The 14,993-nt window shown below is 43.4% G+C and overlaps 2 protein-coding genes and 1 non-coding gene across 3 annotated transcripts in view; 1 reads left to right on the top strand and 2 right to left on the bottom strand.

The window, feature by feature from the left end:
* mxg (myxovirus (influenza virus) resistance G) overlaps positions 1-14,993 on the bottom strand; it is a 305,424-nt gene that overhangs the window by 19,690 nt on the left and 270,741 nt on the right. The window lies entirely within an intron of this gene.
* The window catches only part of LOC130085399 (interferon-induced GTP-binding protein Mx2-like), a 115,512-nt gene that overhangs the window by 20,900 nt on the left and 79,619 nt on the right, over positions 1-14,993 (bottom strand). The gene's annotated exons all lie outside the window — the stretch shown is intronic.
* LOC130085401 (5S ribosomal RNA) lies at positions 13,201-13,319 on the top strand. The gene has a single exon (XR_008807141.1). It is a non-coding gene; the product is annotated as a 5S ribosomal RNA (ribosomal RNA).

Below are 14,993 nucleotides of genomic sequence, written 5' to 3'. Positions count from 1 at the left end.
GGCCTAGTTTTACATTCTTTACGGTTATGAGAATCGCAGAAATACGAGCAGGAGACAGACGTGCCTGCATTGTGGTCGAATCCCAAATTACACCTAGAAAAGTGGTCCTCTGAGCCGGGAGGAGAACACTCTTTTTGATGTTGAGCCGCAAACCCAAACTCTTTATGTGGGACAGAACGACATCTCGATGCCGAACTGCCAACTGCTCTGACTGAGCTAAAATCAACCAATCGTCGATGTAGTTTAATATGTGGATGCCCTGGAGTCTCAAAGGAGCCAGACCTACATCCACGCATTTTGTAAAGGTGCGGGGTGATAAACCTAGGCCAAATGGAAGAACCGGATACTGGTATGCTTCGCCCCCGAAAGCGAACCTAAGGAACTTCCTGTGATGAGGATGGATGGATACATGGAAGTACGCGTCCTTCAAGTCTATTGTGACAAACCAGTCCTCGGACTGAAACTGTGATACAATCTGTTTGAGTGTAAGTATTCTGAACTTGAGTTTCTGAACTCTGCTGTTTAAATGGCGCAGATCTAGAATAGGACGCAACCCTCCATCCTTCTTTGGAACAATGAAGTAACGGCTGTAAAACCCTGACTCTCTGCTGGGAGGAGGCACCCCCTCTATAGCTCCTTTTTGAAGAAGTGTCAGTACTTCCTGCTCCATAACCAGAGCCTGCTGAGAGTCCACCACTGTGGGAAGGACCCCTTGAAATCTGGGCGGACGAGAACCGAACTGAAGTCGGTAACCCTTTTCTATTATGTGCAGGACCCATATAGAAATATTTGGCAGAAGTTTCCACGCTGCCAGAAATTCTGATAAGGGAACCAGCCTCTCGAGACTGGCCTCTGGATTTGATTGAACAATCATTTCGGCGCCCTGAAGCGGCGAACCGGCAGGGAACAACCGAACTGACCGTTCTACAACCCTCCTCAGAGGATTGCACGGGGACGCTGACACCTCGGTGCCCTGAAACGGCGAACCGGCAGGGAACAACCGACGTGGCAGCGCTGCGACTCTCCTCGGAGAATCGCCCCCCGGAGGGCGCCAAAGAGGGACGGTTCCTCGGAATCGTTCCTCCCTGGAGGGGACCACCCTCAGAAGCCTTACAGACTCGGTGTCAGGACTTCTTCTTAGTCCAAGCTCTCTTGGAGATGACAGTCCTCATATCCTGTCTACCTCCAACAGGCCTGGACTGCGAAGCAGAAATGATGTATTTTTTAAAGGTTTGGTGGGTAACGTCGGGGGTTTCAGTGATGACGATGACTCGGGGGAGAGATAGCTCGCAAACGTCTCTTCCGCACGAGGCATCGTCAAGTAACCATAGTGATCAATCCCTTTAACTTTACTATAATTACTAGTCTGTGGATTATGCACTCTGAAAGACGCCGGTTTATTCCACGACCTCGATACCTCGGTGTGGAGATCGGGAAAAAAACTGGAGTTTCCGACGAGGAGGTCGTGATCTAGATGGTAAATAATGTTCATCTAAAAGACTCTTTCTAGATTCCACATCAATATCATCAGCTGGCCAGTCGATATTTAATTTAGCAACACCACGAGATAAGACCTCCAAAAGCTCCTCATCAGCAGGGGTATGAGCTGTCGAAGACTCAAATTCCCCCATATCAACGACATCCAGTTCCTTAGAACTGGATAGCCGCAACATTGGTGCCTCAACCTGGGGAGGAGAAACCGCAGCGCGGGCTCCTTCCTGGGCTGAGACACCGGATCCAGCAGGTAAGGGCTGAGAAAGGGCGGGGCCCATCTCAAACCCCGCTACTAGATCCATCTGCGAACCCCAAGATGCACGCCGCCGCTGTGCCTGTGCTGAACCGAACCGTCCTCCTCAAAGAACGCGCAGCGAGAGCGGAGAGTTTTCATGGACAAACTCATGCAATGCTCACAATCAGCCCCCTCGAGGACCGACTGGGCATGCTCCACTCCCAAACAAGCAACACACATCTGATGTGTGTCCCCACCCGTAATATAACGAGGGCAGGGAACAACACAACGTTTGTTATCTTGTTTGCTCGCCATACTGATAAATCAATGAATATATAATGCTTGACAGACAACAATAAATAGACAAGGACAGATTCACAGAGAGCGCTTGCTGAAGACAACAGAAGCTGTCGCGGTCTGTTTTCAGGGGTGCTTTATAGTTTCCTGGTCTATGACGTCACCTATGACGTATCGGGCTTCCATTGGACTGAGTTTACACGTGCTTCATGACGCAATCACGCAGAGCGTTCCCACCGCGTCTCAAACGCAGTTCGAGTTCCCTTGAAAGGGAACTTGATTAAACTGGATAAAATTTTTAGTTTTTCCACCAATTAGGAGCAATATTTACCTTAGAAGGACAGGTCTTTTGAAGGACAGAGTAGTTCCTGAAACACTGACTCACCACGTCAGTCAAATGTGTGATGATGATGTCTTCAGGAGAAATCAAGTCAAGAAGACAAACAGCCACATTTGTTAAAACTATTAATGTCATTAAATTGGTCATCTAATCTTTTGGATTTATAATGGGGGCTCTCTACAATAACCATAAAGTCTTTTGTGGTGGTACCTTTGATGGCATTGAGTAATTCAACGGCTGGGTTCTTAAGGTTGGCCACATGTTTTTGCAGAAGCGACTCAAACAATCTGTAGTTACTGAATCCGGGCAGTTCCCTCCCTCTCTTAGTCTGGCTCAACTCTTTTGAATTGCTGACTTGTTTGGAAACAAAATCGATTTCTTATGAAATTTACTGACTTTTTCATTTTTATCAGAACTCTAAGAAAACAACAACAACAACAACAACAACAACAGCGAATTCAAAGTTGTAGCATGTTGTAAATACTGACAGGTTGTTTTTGTGCTGTTAAGATGATCATTCCACTTCTTGAACTCAGCCTGAAGCTGCAAAAACAAGTTTTCCTCACTCATCTGTTCCCCTGATGATAAAGAGTCGATTTGCTCACTGAATCTTTTTAGAATCTGTGAAGATTTTTTTTTTTTCATTAGCCTTTTACAATATCATGCAAAAGTGAATCTTCTGAGGAGGTAAAAGAGGTATTATCTGAACAGAGAACATTTTCATGGGCTGTTCACACAAGACATGAGACAATAGTGGATTTAAACAGAATTAATCTTGCTTTTCAAACATTTACTTCTTTTAACTTGACGTTAATGTAATTGCAAAATATTATTCACAATTCTGATTTAATATCTTCTTATTCTTTTTTCCCTACGAAAAAAATCTTGCAATTAAAACTTTTTTTCTCAGAATTGTGAGTTTGTTATTTTTGCAAACACACAAAAAAAATGTGTCTCGCAATTTCAATTTTTTCCCTGTATTCTGTGTTTTTTTTTCTTTTTAAAGGGCTGCTAATTTTATTGATGAAAGGATCTGTCTGTTTCACAAAATGGATATTAAGAAATGTTTACATTCCATTTCATAGGGTTCGAGCAGCAGTTCTTGAACGCCTAATCATAATTCTTATAAGCAAGAAGATGTGATGACTTGAGGTCCTACTTCAACGAGGAACTGTTTGGCTCCCTTAAGATCTTCTGGTGGTCCAGTCTCGCACTCCTTAAGCTCACTCTTGACGTCCAACAACTTTTTTTTAATCTGCTCACTGTAAAAAATTCCTGTAAATTTACATGGAAATTTAGCAGCAAAATGCTGTTTTCATGTAATAACTGTAAGTTACTGTTTTTTTGCAATGCATTATGGGAGAACTTGGTCGCTTCAAATTTCGTCTTGACCAGCAACAGTATGACACTGTTATTTAACAGTATAATACCATATTTTCCCATGTACATGTGAGAAGACATTTTAGTTTCTGCATGAGGTCATTTTGCAGCTCTGCCTGTTATTCATTTATTTGTAAACTACTACTTTTAAATATTACATTTTAAACATCCAGTGATGTTTTTGGGATTTCAATCGGATAAAGAGACTGTTTTAATCCACGAGATACCACAGGAACGTGATCCCATTGTAGGCTACAGACTGTCATCACATCACATTCAAACGGGTAAGAAACTTTCATCTAACTTGCACATTTTCCTAAAATTTATCTGAGTATAAAAATTAGTGTGAAATGTTTTTCTTCTTCTTGTGTGGTTACAATTTTAAAGTGAGATTCACTGTTCATTATCTGCTACTGTTATTTGCAACTATGTATTTGATTTGATCTGTAGCCTAAGTTACCAAGTAGGCTACCTCCAAATATTAACATACAGTATAAAAATGATCCAGCTAAGTGTAAGATGACATGATAGCATGTTTTAATCATGGAAAAAGTAACCGAGTAAAAATATGATAGCTTGTTTGTGAGCTCGTTAGCATTCTCAGACTGCATTTGGTTTGCTACCGTCACATGCACACTTTATGCATATGCAACGGACACATGTCCCAATCTTTAGCTTAGCAAAATATACGTGAGGTATGATAAAAATTCATAATTCTTGTGTACTGTGAACGTGCGTGTTCAAACCGCTGCAGAAATAGTGACCGTAAAAAAATGTTTCATTTCTAAGGCTATAAAAATGTTACTGAATGATCTATCAGTGCATTTCCAACAGATATTGAAATAATAAAGGGTCTCAATGAAATATGTGCAGTGTCACATGTTTACTGTAAATTGTCACATGACCAGAGCTGTTTATTTCCTGTTTGTGCCAAGAGAAGAGGATTGCAGCAAGAAAGCTCCCAAAGAAAAGATCAGTAAAGCATGTTAACATAAAGATAGGACTTAGATTTTTGGTACACATCATGTTTAAGGTGTCTAGTATTGATATATGCATTTGCAATTACTCAACATTGTTTAATGTGGTCATAGAACTTACAAACATGTCACCGGCAACAATAGTGACCGGTGGGATAACCCATTGTATCTACATGCTAATACACATAGGCTAACTGTTCTACCTTACTTTCTGCTGCTACCTAACTTTCTACCTAATTTTACACACACACACACACACACACACATACACACACACACACACACACACACACACACACACACACACACACACACACACACACACACACACACACACACACACACACACACAAAGACTAGCTAGCTAACTAATTCTACCTAATTTTCCACACACACACGCAATTACAGGTAGGCACACACACGCACACCACACACTCCACACACGCACCCCGCACACACCCCACACACACGTACACCACACAACCCACACGCACCCCACACACACGCGCACCACACACCACAGACCCCACGCATCACACACCCCACACACACGCACACCCCACACACACACACACACACCAGACACCCCACACACACGCACACCCCACACACACACACACACACACCAGACACCCCACACACACGCACACCCCACACACACACACACACACCAGACACCCCACACACACACGCACACCCCACACACACACACACACCAGACACCCCACACACACACACCGCACACGCACGCACACCGCACACCACAGACCCCACGGACACCAGACACCCCACGCACCACACACACACCACACACCCCACACACACACACGCACACCCCCCACACACACAAAACAGACACCCCACACACACACACACACACACACACACACACCGCACACCCCACACGCACGCACACCACAAACCCCACGCACACCACACCACAGACCCCACACACAAACCACACACCCCACACACACACCACACCCCCCACACACACACCACACATCCCACACACACGCACACCCCCCACACACACACACCAGACACCCCACACACACACACCGCACACCACACACGCACGCACACCACACACCACAGACCCCACGGACACCAGACACCCCACGCACCACACACCCCACACACCCCACACACACACCACACACCCCACACACACACGCACACCCACCACACACACAAACCAGACACCCCACACACACAATCCGCACACCCCACACGCACACACACCACAAACCCCACGCACACCACACCACAGACCCCACACACAAACCACACACCCGACACACACACCACACCCCCCACACACACACCACACATCCCACACACACGCACACCCCCCACACACACACCACACATCCCACACACACGCACACCCCCCACACACACACACCGCACACCCCACACGCATGCACACCGCACACCGCACACGCATGCACACCACACACCACAGACACACGCACACCACACACCACAGACCCCACACACACACACCACAGACCCCACACACACACACCGCACACCCCACACGCATGCACACCCCACACGCATGCACACCACACACCACAGACCCCACACACACGCACACCACACACCACAGACCCCCCACACACACACACACCAGACACCCCACACACACACAACGCACACGCACGCACACCACACACCACAGACCCCACGGACACCAGACACCCCACGCACCCCACACACCCCACACACACACCACACACCCCACACACACACCACACACCCCACACACACACACACACACCGCACACCCCACACGCACGCACACCACAAACCCCACGCACACCACACCACAGACCCCACACACAAACCACACACCCCACACACACCACACCCCCCACACACACACCACACATCCCACACACACCACAAACCCCACACCACACCACACCACACACACACACCAGACACCCCACACACACACACACACCACACACCCCACACGCACGCACGCACACCACAAACCCCACATGCACCCCACAAACCCCACACACATACACACATACACACGCACACACACACACACACACACACACACACACACACACACACACACACACACACACACACACACACACACACACACACACACACACACGCGCGCACACACACACACACACACACGCACATGCACACACACACACACATGCACATGCACACACAAACACACTGCACAGGTCCTATAGACCTATATTCAGTCTGTCCAATGGTTGATACAACACATTATCCCACCGGTCACAATTGTGACCGATCATAAAACTCACTTTTTCACACACTTTTCCAAGAAAATTTAAAAAAATTATGATTGATTGTTTCAAAGGGATACTAATGACACATGATTTGGATATTTTTATGTCTGGAAAAAATTTGGGATTAAATGGGTTAACCTAATGTTGTCTCTTTCTCTTGGAGGAAAAATTAAGATATTGTCGAGGAGAAATTATGTTTGTTTGTTTGCCCAAACAATGGAAGACGAATGGGGACCAAGCTCCAAAAGGAACATAAAGGTACAGTAAAATTAAAGGGATAGTTCACCAAAATTTGCCCATGATTTATTCACCCCGAAGCCATCCTAGGTGTATATGACATTCTTCTTTCAGACGAATTCAATCAGAGTTATATTAAAAAATTTCCTGGCTCTTCCAAACTAATGTCAGTGAATGGGCCCCATTTTTTTAAGTCTCATCTATCCATCATAAAAGTGTCCAAAACAGATCAGAGGGGTTAATAACGGCCTTCTGAAGTGAAGCGACGCGTTCTTGTAAGAAAAATGCCCATATTTAAAACTACGCCACAAGAGTAACACATAAAAATGTATGACATAGATGTAGGAGTAGCGTAAGCTTTGACGCCTCTCTCAGTTCAAACACACAGGGCTGGGCAACTGCATTCGTCATTACGTTGTGTGTCAAGTTCAAATGTTATTCTTTTGCCGTAAATCAATGCGTATGGCCTTTGCAGGAAACTAGTTATTTTAGTTGATAAAGTTTTATGGATATTTGTCTTACACCAACTAGGGGTGTAACGGTACATGTATTCGTATTGAACCGTTTCGGTTCGAGGCTTCCGGTTCGGTGCGCATACAAACCGAACGATTCCTTGGACCATTTTTCCTGCCGACAAAATTCGCGCTGGCGCGATCACCACAACGTTGCGCAACATCAAATGGCAAGCGTAATGATAGCGGAACGAAACTGCGCTACTCATTATATTGTGCTTCACGGACCGTTTATAAGTTCGGACCAGCAACATCTGTGCAGCGCGAGCCGATCTCGATCAAGCGACACTGTTACTACACAGCGCTAAGAGATCCAGTGAAGAAAACATTTGAATTCGCCACTGAAGTAATAACATCGCTGCGAGATCTAGTGAGAAGCATTCACATTTCTCCGTTATTAACCGTAGATCTCTATTAGATCAAACAGCGCTGACGTGGACACCAGGAGAAACATTGTGCCGTGAATGAACTAGTAATACTTTACGTCCACAGACCAGCAACATTCACCATGGATTTAATATAGTAACACTAACTGTAACCAGTTTGGCTGGAATAGTGAAATGCTTTCAAGTACTTCACACATCTTTTCCCAGCACTTCAAAACTCAAATATTATATAAATAAATATATGAAGAGTTCAGATGCAAAAGCCTCTAAATGCCATTTGAAAATTTCTTCTAGAATGATCTTTTTATGAAGCTTGTATATTTAAGTTCAGTAATTTCACTCAAATGACAATTAATAGGTAATCTTCATTGCCATTTAAGTGAAATTACTGAACTTAAATATACAAGCTTGATAAAAATGATCATTCTAGAAGAAAATTTCAAATGGCTTTTGCATCTGAACTCTTCATATATTTAAATGTTATTTTTAATGTGATGATGACCAAAACATTATTTGTTCATCCTTCAAAGATGACACCCATTTATAAACCTGAAAGTTTTAAGATGTAGGAAAACTCACACTTATTTAAAAAATATTTTTTCTTTTAACAAATAGGAAATTCTCTGGCATTTCTTACTTTTTGCTGTATCGAAAACGTACCGAACCGTGACTTTAAAACCGAGGTACGTACCGAACCGTGATTTTTGTGTACCGTTACACCCCTAACACCAACACATCGCTTCACTTCAGAAGACTAGAAGGCCTAGATGTACGATGAAAAGTGTTTGGTCTGTTCTCACCCAAACAAATTGAATCACTTCAGAAAACTAGTTAAACCATGTGACCCATATGAATTACCTTTATCCTTCATTTACTATGACTATTGGTGTTTGAAAGTTTGATCCCCATTCTCTTCTTTTGCATTGTAGGGACAAACAGACATTTCATCCCAATGAAAATATCATCTTTTGCATCATTGGAGTTTAAATTTAAATAAGGGTGAGTAAATGAAAAAAATATAATTTTTACATAAACCATTCATATTCTGAATGATAGGCCTATTGCCTCTGTAGAATATAAGCAACAAGTAGCACATTACGTTTTAAAAATATTATTTGCAGATACTGTCAGTCATCTTAATTGTTTTATTTACCAATAGATGTCTGCCACTCCTGCTGACCTTGAGAAAATTCTTGCCTGTGTCTCCTTGTTTTATCATTCTTGGTAAGTATGTCATATATGTCTGCATTTTGTTTCACTAAAACAAAGCTCACATTTCCAGACTGACACATAACTTGACCTGTGCAGTTTATTCCAAGTCTTCAGTTAATTATCCAGTAGTTTTTGATTAGACATTTTTAAATAATCAAAATTAGACACTGCAAATCATTGGAATAAATCTGTAAAAGAGGACCAAAGCTGCACGGAGAAAAGAGGTGTGTAAAATAACTTGGAAAACTGTGCAGAAAAGACTTTAACCATCAGTCCAAAAGTATCAAATACTGATATTTATTTTATAAACTATTTGTTTTGATATAAAGTAATGGGCTAATGTTCATTGAAACCTGACTTGAGAGTACATTTGTATTTTATGAACAGTTAAGGTATGCATGTATGTAATTACTGTATGTATGCCTGTTTTAAGGCATATTGTAAAAGTCTTTCTAGTGTTGTATGAGAATAAATCTAAAAGTTTATCTAGTGTTGTGTTCTCTTTTTTATCCACATAACAGAAAATGCAGGGTATATTTAAAATTGAGATGGGGTTGTGAGTAGTAACACAACTACTATGATGAGCGTACAGTGATGGCAAAGGCTCTAAATGTAATGGTGCGTTCAAGCCATGTTGGAAAGATCGTATTTACGAGTTGCACATGTCGTTAATATGAGTGGAAAGCTTGGGATTTTCTTTAAGCCCTGATTTTTATGAGTTGGGGGCATGTCAGTGAGAAACATGGCAGAATACCACAGTACTTAAAGGTATTTACACTGTAAAAAAAATAATCCTGTAAAAAAACGGTAAACTACTGGCAGCTGTGGTTGCCAGCATCATACCGTAAAAATACGGTGTGTTACTGTTTTTGAAATTAACAGCTAAATACCGTTTTGTCAGCTACAGCTATATGCTGTTAATTTACAGTTATATGCTGTAATTTAACAGCATATAGCTGTAGCTGACAAAACGATATTTGAGCATTTGATCATTCAAATAAACCTCGTCTATAAAGCAGTCTGGTGAGAAATGATTCGCGCAAACATGAACGCATTGACGTTGCTCGTGGGGAATATTCCCTTCGAAAACAAACACAGCCACTGCGTCTTCAGCGGTTCGGATTTAGGAACATTAAAATGACTGCTGTGTTCGTTATTACACCCAAGAACAGAACACCACAATGGCTTAGACGCCATTCTGCTCATAGACAGTGCTCCAGCATATCAACAATGACTGCGCCGGTCCGCGCAGACTATGATTGACAGCTCTCTCATGGAGCTGATCTCACCCGCGAGGGCGGGTCTGTGTTGAGACGCTCCTGTCAATCAACAATCGTGGGAGGGGCTTCCGAGCGTGTGACGTCACACGGTCGAACGGCTCGATTTGAGGCAGGGGAAAACATATAAGGAGATTAAAACAAAACCACTGGATGGATTTTTATCATTATATGATGGTTGTGTACAGACACTGCCAACACACATTTCAGTACAATCAACTTGTAAAAGTGCATGCACCATTATATGACCCCTTTAAGAACGCAAAAAAGACTGCAAGCAATTTATAAACCTGCAACAAATGACGAATCCACAGATTCATTTCTCTTTTTACGGTAGGACAGAACAGCCTTCCACTTGACTCCACCAGTTACCTTCTTCAGCCTCAGCTCTAGTGGACATCTGGTGACAATTCCTATTGCAAACACAGTTCAGTTAGCAACCAAGAAAACTGACAGTGGAAAATGGTGTAACAACAGTGCATGTGCTGACAAAAAGTAATCATTCTTTAATTATTAAGGCCCATTCACACCATGGACGATAACGATAGCGATAAAGATACTGTTCTAAAAAAAATTGTACGTATGTAAATGAATAGCAGAATCCAAACCACAACTATATTAACGGCACAGAAAAAAAAATATTGATGGAATCACTTTCAGAATTTTTTCCAGCTGATAAACTATAAAAACTTTGAAAGCAAATCAGAATCCATTATGGCCTTTTTTTTGTGTGTCTTTTTCCGTTTAGTTTTTTTTTATCACTTTGCCTGTGTTAAAGGAGAACTCATTTCGGCGCGAAATGAACCTTTGGTCTAATTACACATTGTTACCTAGTCAACCGTTATCTGAGATTTGTTTTCATGATTATCGAATGTAAATAGTTTTATCTCTAAAAACAGTTTAGCCTATAACGCTAGTATATTGGGCACAGTGTAATGACAAATAAAAATCGCTTGTTAATACCACTAACAAGGCTGAAAATAGACCCACACTAACACGTAAGCATAATGAGGGTCCCTACCTTCAAACCGAAGCATTGAGAACTTTGTAAGTGTACAGACAGTTTAATAAGAAGATATTTTAAACATACAGTCAACTTCGCGTATACAGGCAGAATCTATCTTTGAAATACAGCCTTTACCAGTCGATCTACGAACGCCGATCCAAGCCTGCTGTTCGCGCTCACCTTATCACAACTTATAGCTCGTTCACATCTCACCAGCGCACTTGGATCGGCGTTCGTAGATCGACTGGTAAAGGCTGTATTTCAAAGATGGATTCTGCCTGTATACGCGAAGTTGACTGTATGTTTAAAATATCTTCTTATTAAACTGTCTGTACACTTACAAAGTTCTCAATGCTTCGGTTTGAAGGTAGGGACCCTCATTATGCTACCGTGTTAGTGTGGGTCTATTTTCAGCCTTGTTAGTGGTATTAACAAGCGATTTTTATTTGTCATTACACTATGCCCAATATACTAGCGTTATACTAGCTTTATAGGCTAAACTGTTATTAGAGATAAAACTATTTACATTCGATAATCATGAAAACAAATCTCAGATAACGGTTGACTAGGTAACAATGTGTAATTAGACCAAAGGTTCATTTTGCGCCGGAGTTCTCCTTTAATGCTAACTCCATAAACTGTGGCACATGTGTGTATTTTTATTGGATTTTTACTATTTCACCCCCATTTCCTTTAAAAAATCTATTTTGCACTAGGTACACAAAATAGTTCCTCTCAGCACCTTTTGGAGAAAAATGTGTGTATGTGCTTGTAATATTTGAGAGAAAACCTGTGTGCACCAGTGGAGTTTTGCTGGTATCTATACTGCGCCCAAACAGTACCGAAAGCTTATTTTTTGAGATATCGTCCTCAAATTTGGAACAACTTGTTTAGATTTATGGCTTTGAATTTCTATCAGTTTTAGAGTTCAACATGTTTAATAAAATATAATGTTCATAAATCATTTTCATAAACTTCATCATCATCATCATTATCTTCTTCCGCTTATCCGGGGCCGGGTCGCGGGGGCAGCAGTCTAAGCAGAGATGCCCAGACTTCCCTGTCCCTAGACACTTCCTCCAGCTCTTCCGGTGGGACACCGAGGCGTTCCTAGGCCAGCCGGGAGACATAATCCCTCCAGCGTGTCCTAGGTCTTCCCCGGGGTCTCCTCCCAGTGGGATCCGCCTGGAACCCCTCCCTGGGAAGGCGTCCAGGAGGCATCCGGAAAAGGTAGCCAAGCCACCTCAGCTGGCCTCTCTATGTGGAGGAGCAGCGGCTCTACTCTGAGCTCCTCCCAAGTGACCGAGCTCCTCACTCTATCTCAAAGGGAGCGCCCAGCCACCCTAAGGAAAAAGCTCATTTCGGCCGCCTGTATCCAGGATCTTGGCCTTTCGGTCATGACCAACAGATCATGACCATAGGTGAGAGTAGGCACGTAGATTGACCGGTAAATCGAGAGCTTCGCCTTGCAGTTCGGCTCCTTCTTCACCTCGACAGACCGGTACATCGACCGCATTACTGTAGAAGCTGCACAAATCCGTCTGTCAATCTCAATAGCTTACGGCCATACCACTTTGAGCACGCCCGATCTCGTCTGATCTCGGAAGCTAAGCAGGGTCGGGCCTGGTTAGTGCTTGGATGGGAGACCTCCTGCGAATACCAGGTGCTGTAAGCTTGATCCTAGGAGCTATGTTGTCCGGGGCTATATGCCCCTGGTAGGGTCTACCAAGGCAAACAGGTCCTAGGTGACGGGTCAGACTAAGGGCCCCAGCTAGAAATTTTACGTTCCCAGAACGTTCTGAGAACGTCCCCGCTGGTGTCAAGGACGTCGCCTGGTAACGTTCCCACAACGTTCCCAGACAGACACGATGTGGAGTTCTTTAAAGGGTTTGGGGACGTTATTTGGAGGACCTTCAGGGAACATTCAGGACGTTCTGGGAATGTTTAGAAGACCATATTTAATTCAGAAATCCAATGTTTCCAAAACATTCTGAGAATGTCCCGCTGGTGTCAAGGACGTCGCCTGGTAACGTTCCCAGACAGTCATGATGTGGAGTTCTTTAAAGTGTTTGGGGACGTTATTTGGAGGACCTTCAGGGAACATTCAGGACGTTCTGGGAACGTTTAGAAGACCATATTTAATTCAGAAATCCAATGTTTCCAAAACATTCTGAGAACGTCCCGCTGGTGTCAAGGACGTCGCCTGGTAACGTTCCCACAACGTTCCCAGACAGACACGATGTGGAGTTCTTTAAAGGGTTTGGGGACGTTTTTTAGAGGACCTTCAGGGAACATTCAGGATGTTCTGGGAACGTTTAGAGGACAATATTTAATTCAGAAATCCAATGTTCCCAGAACATTCTGAGAACGTCCCCGCTGGTGTCAAGGACGTCGCCTGGTAACGTTCCCACAACGTTCCCAGACAGACACGATGTGGAGTTCTTTAAAGGGTTTGGGGACGTTTTTTAGAGGACCTTCAGGGAACATTCAGGATGTTCTGGGAACGTTTAGAGGACAATATTTAATTCAGAAATCCAATGTTCCCAGAACATTCTGAGAACGTCCCCGCTGGTGTCAAGGACATCGCCTGGTAACGTTCCCACAACGTTCCCAGACACACACGTTATGGAGTTCTTTAAAGGGTTTGGGGACGTTATTTGGAGGACCTTCAGGGAACATTCAGGATGTTCTGGGAACGTTTAGAGGACAATATTTAATTCAGAAATCCAATGTTTCCAAAACATTCTGAGAACGTTCCGCTGGTGTCAGGAACGTCGCTTGGTAATGTTCCCAAAACGTTCCCAGACAGTCACAATGTGGAGTTCTTTAAAGGGTTTGGGGACGTTATTTGGAGGACCTTCAGGGAACATTCAGGATGTTCTGGGAACGTTTAGAGGACAATATTTAATTCAGAAATCCAATGTTTCCAAAACATTCTGAGAACGTTCCGCTGGTGTCAGGAACGTCGCTTGGTAATGTTCCCACAACGTTCCCAGACCGTCACAATGTGGAGTTCTTTAAAGGGTTTGGGGACGTTATTTGGAGGACCTTCAGGGAACATTCAGGATGTTCTGGGAACGTTTAGAGGACAATATTTAATTCAGAAATCCAATGTTTCCAAAACATTCTGGGAACGTCCCCTGGTGTCAGGAACGTCGCTTGGTAATTGTAATGATGCAGCGGACGAGGAGAGATCCATTTCCAGGCTTTATTAAATAACAGGGTCAGACAGACAAGGGTCGAATACCAGCGATATAAGCAGAGCAGAATACACACAATCAGAGTCCAAAAACAGGCAAAGGGTCGGGGCAGGCGGCGAAACAATCAGAATTCAGGCAGAGAGTAAGGC

This window comes from Rhinichthys klamathensis, unplaced genomic scaffold, assembly GCF_029890125.1.
Source record: "Rhinichthys klamathensis goyatoka isolate OS25496 unplaced genomic scaffold, OSU_Roscu_1.1 h1tg000076l_1, whole genome shotgun sequence".
Taxonomy (NCBI): Eukaryota; Metazoa; Chordata; class Actinopteri; order Cypriniformes; family Leuciscidae; genus Rhinichthys; species Rhinichthys klamathensis.
The sequence above is the reverse complement of the archived record's forward strand: the minus strand, read 5'-3'. Positions and strand labels throughout refer to the sequence as shown.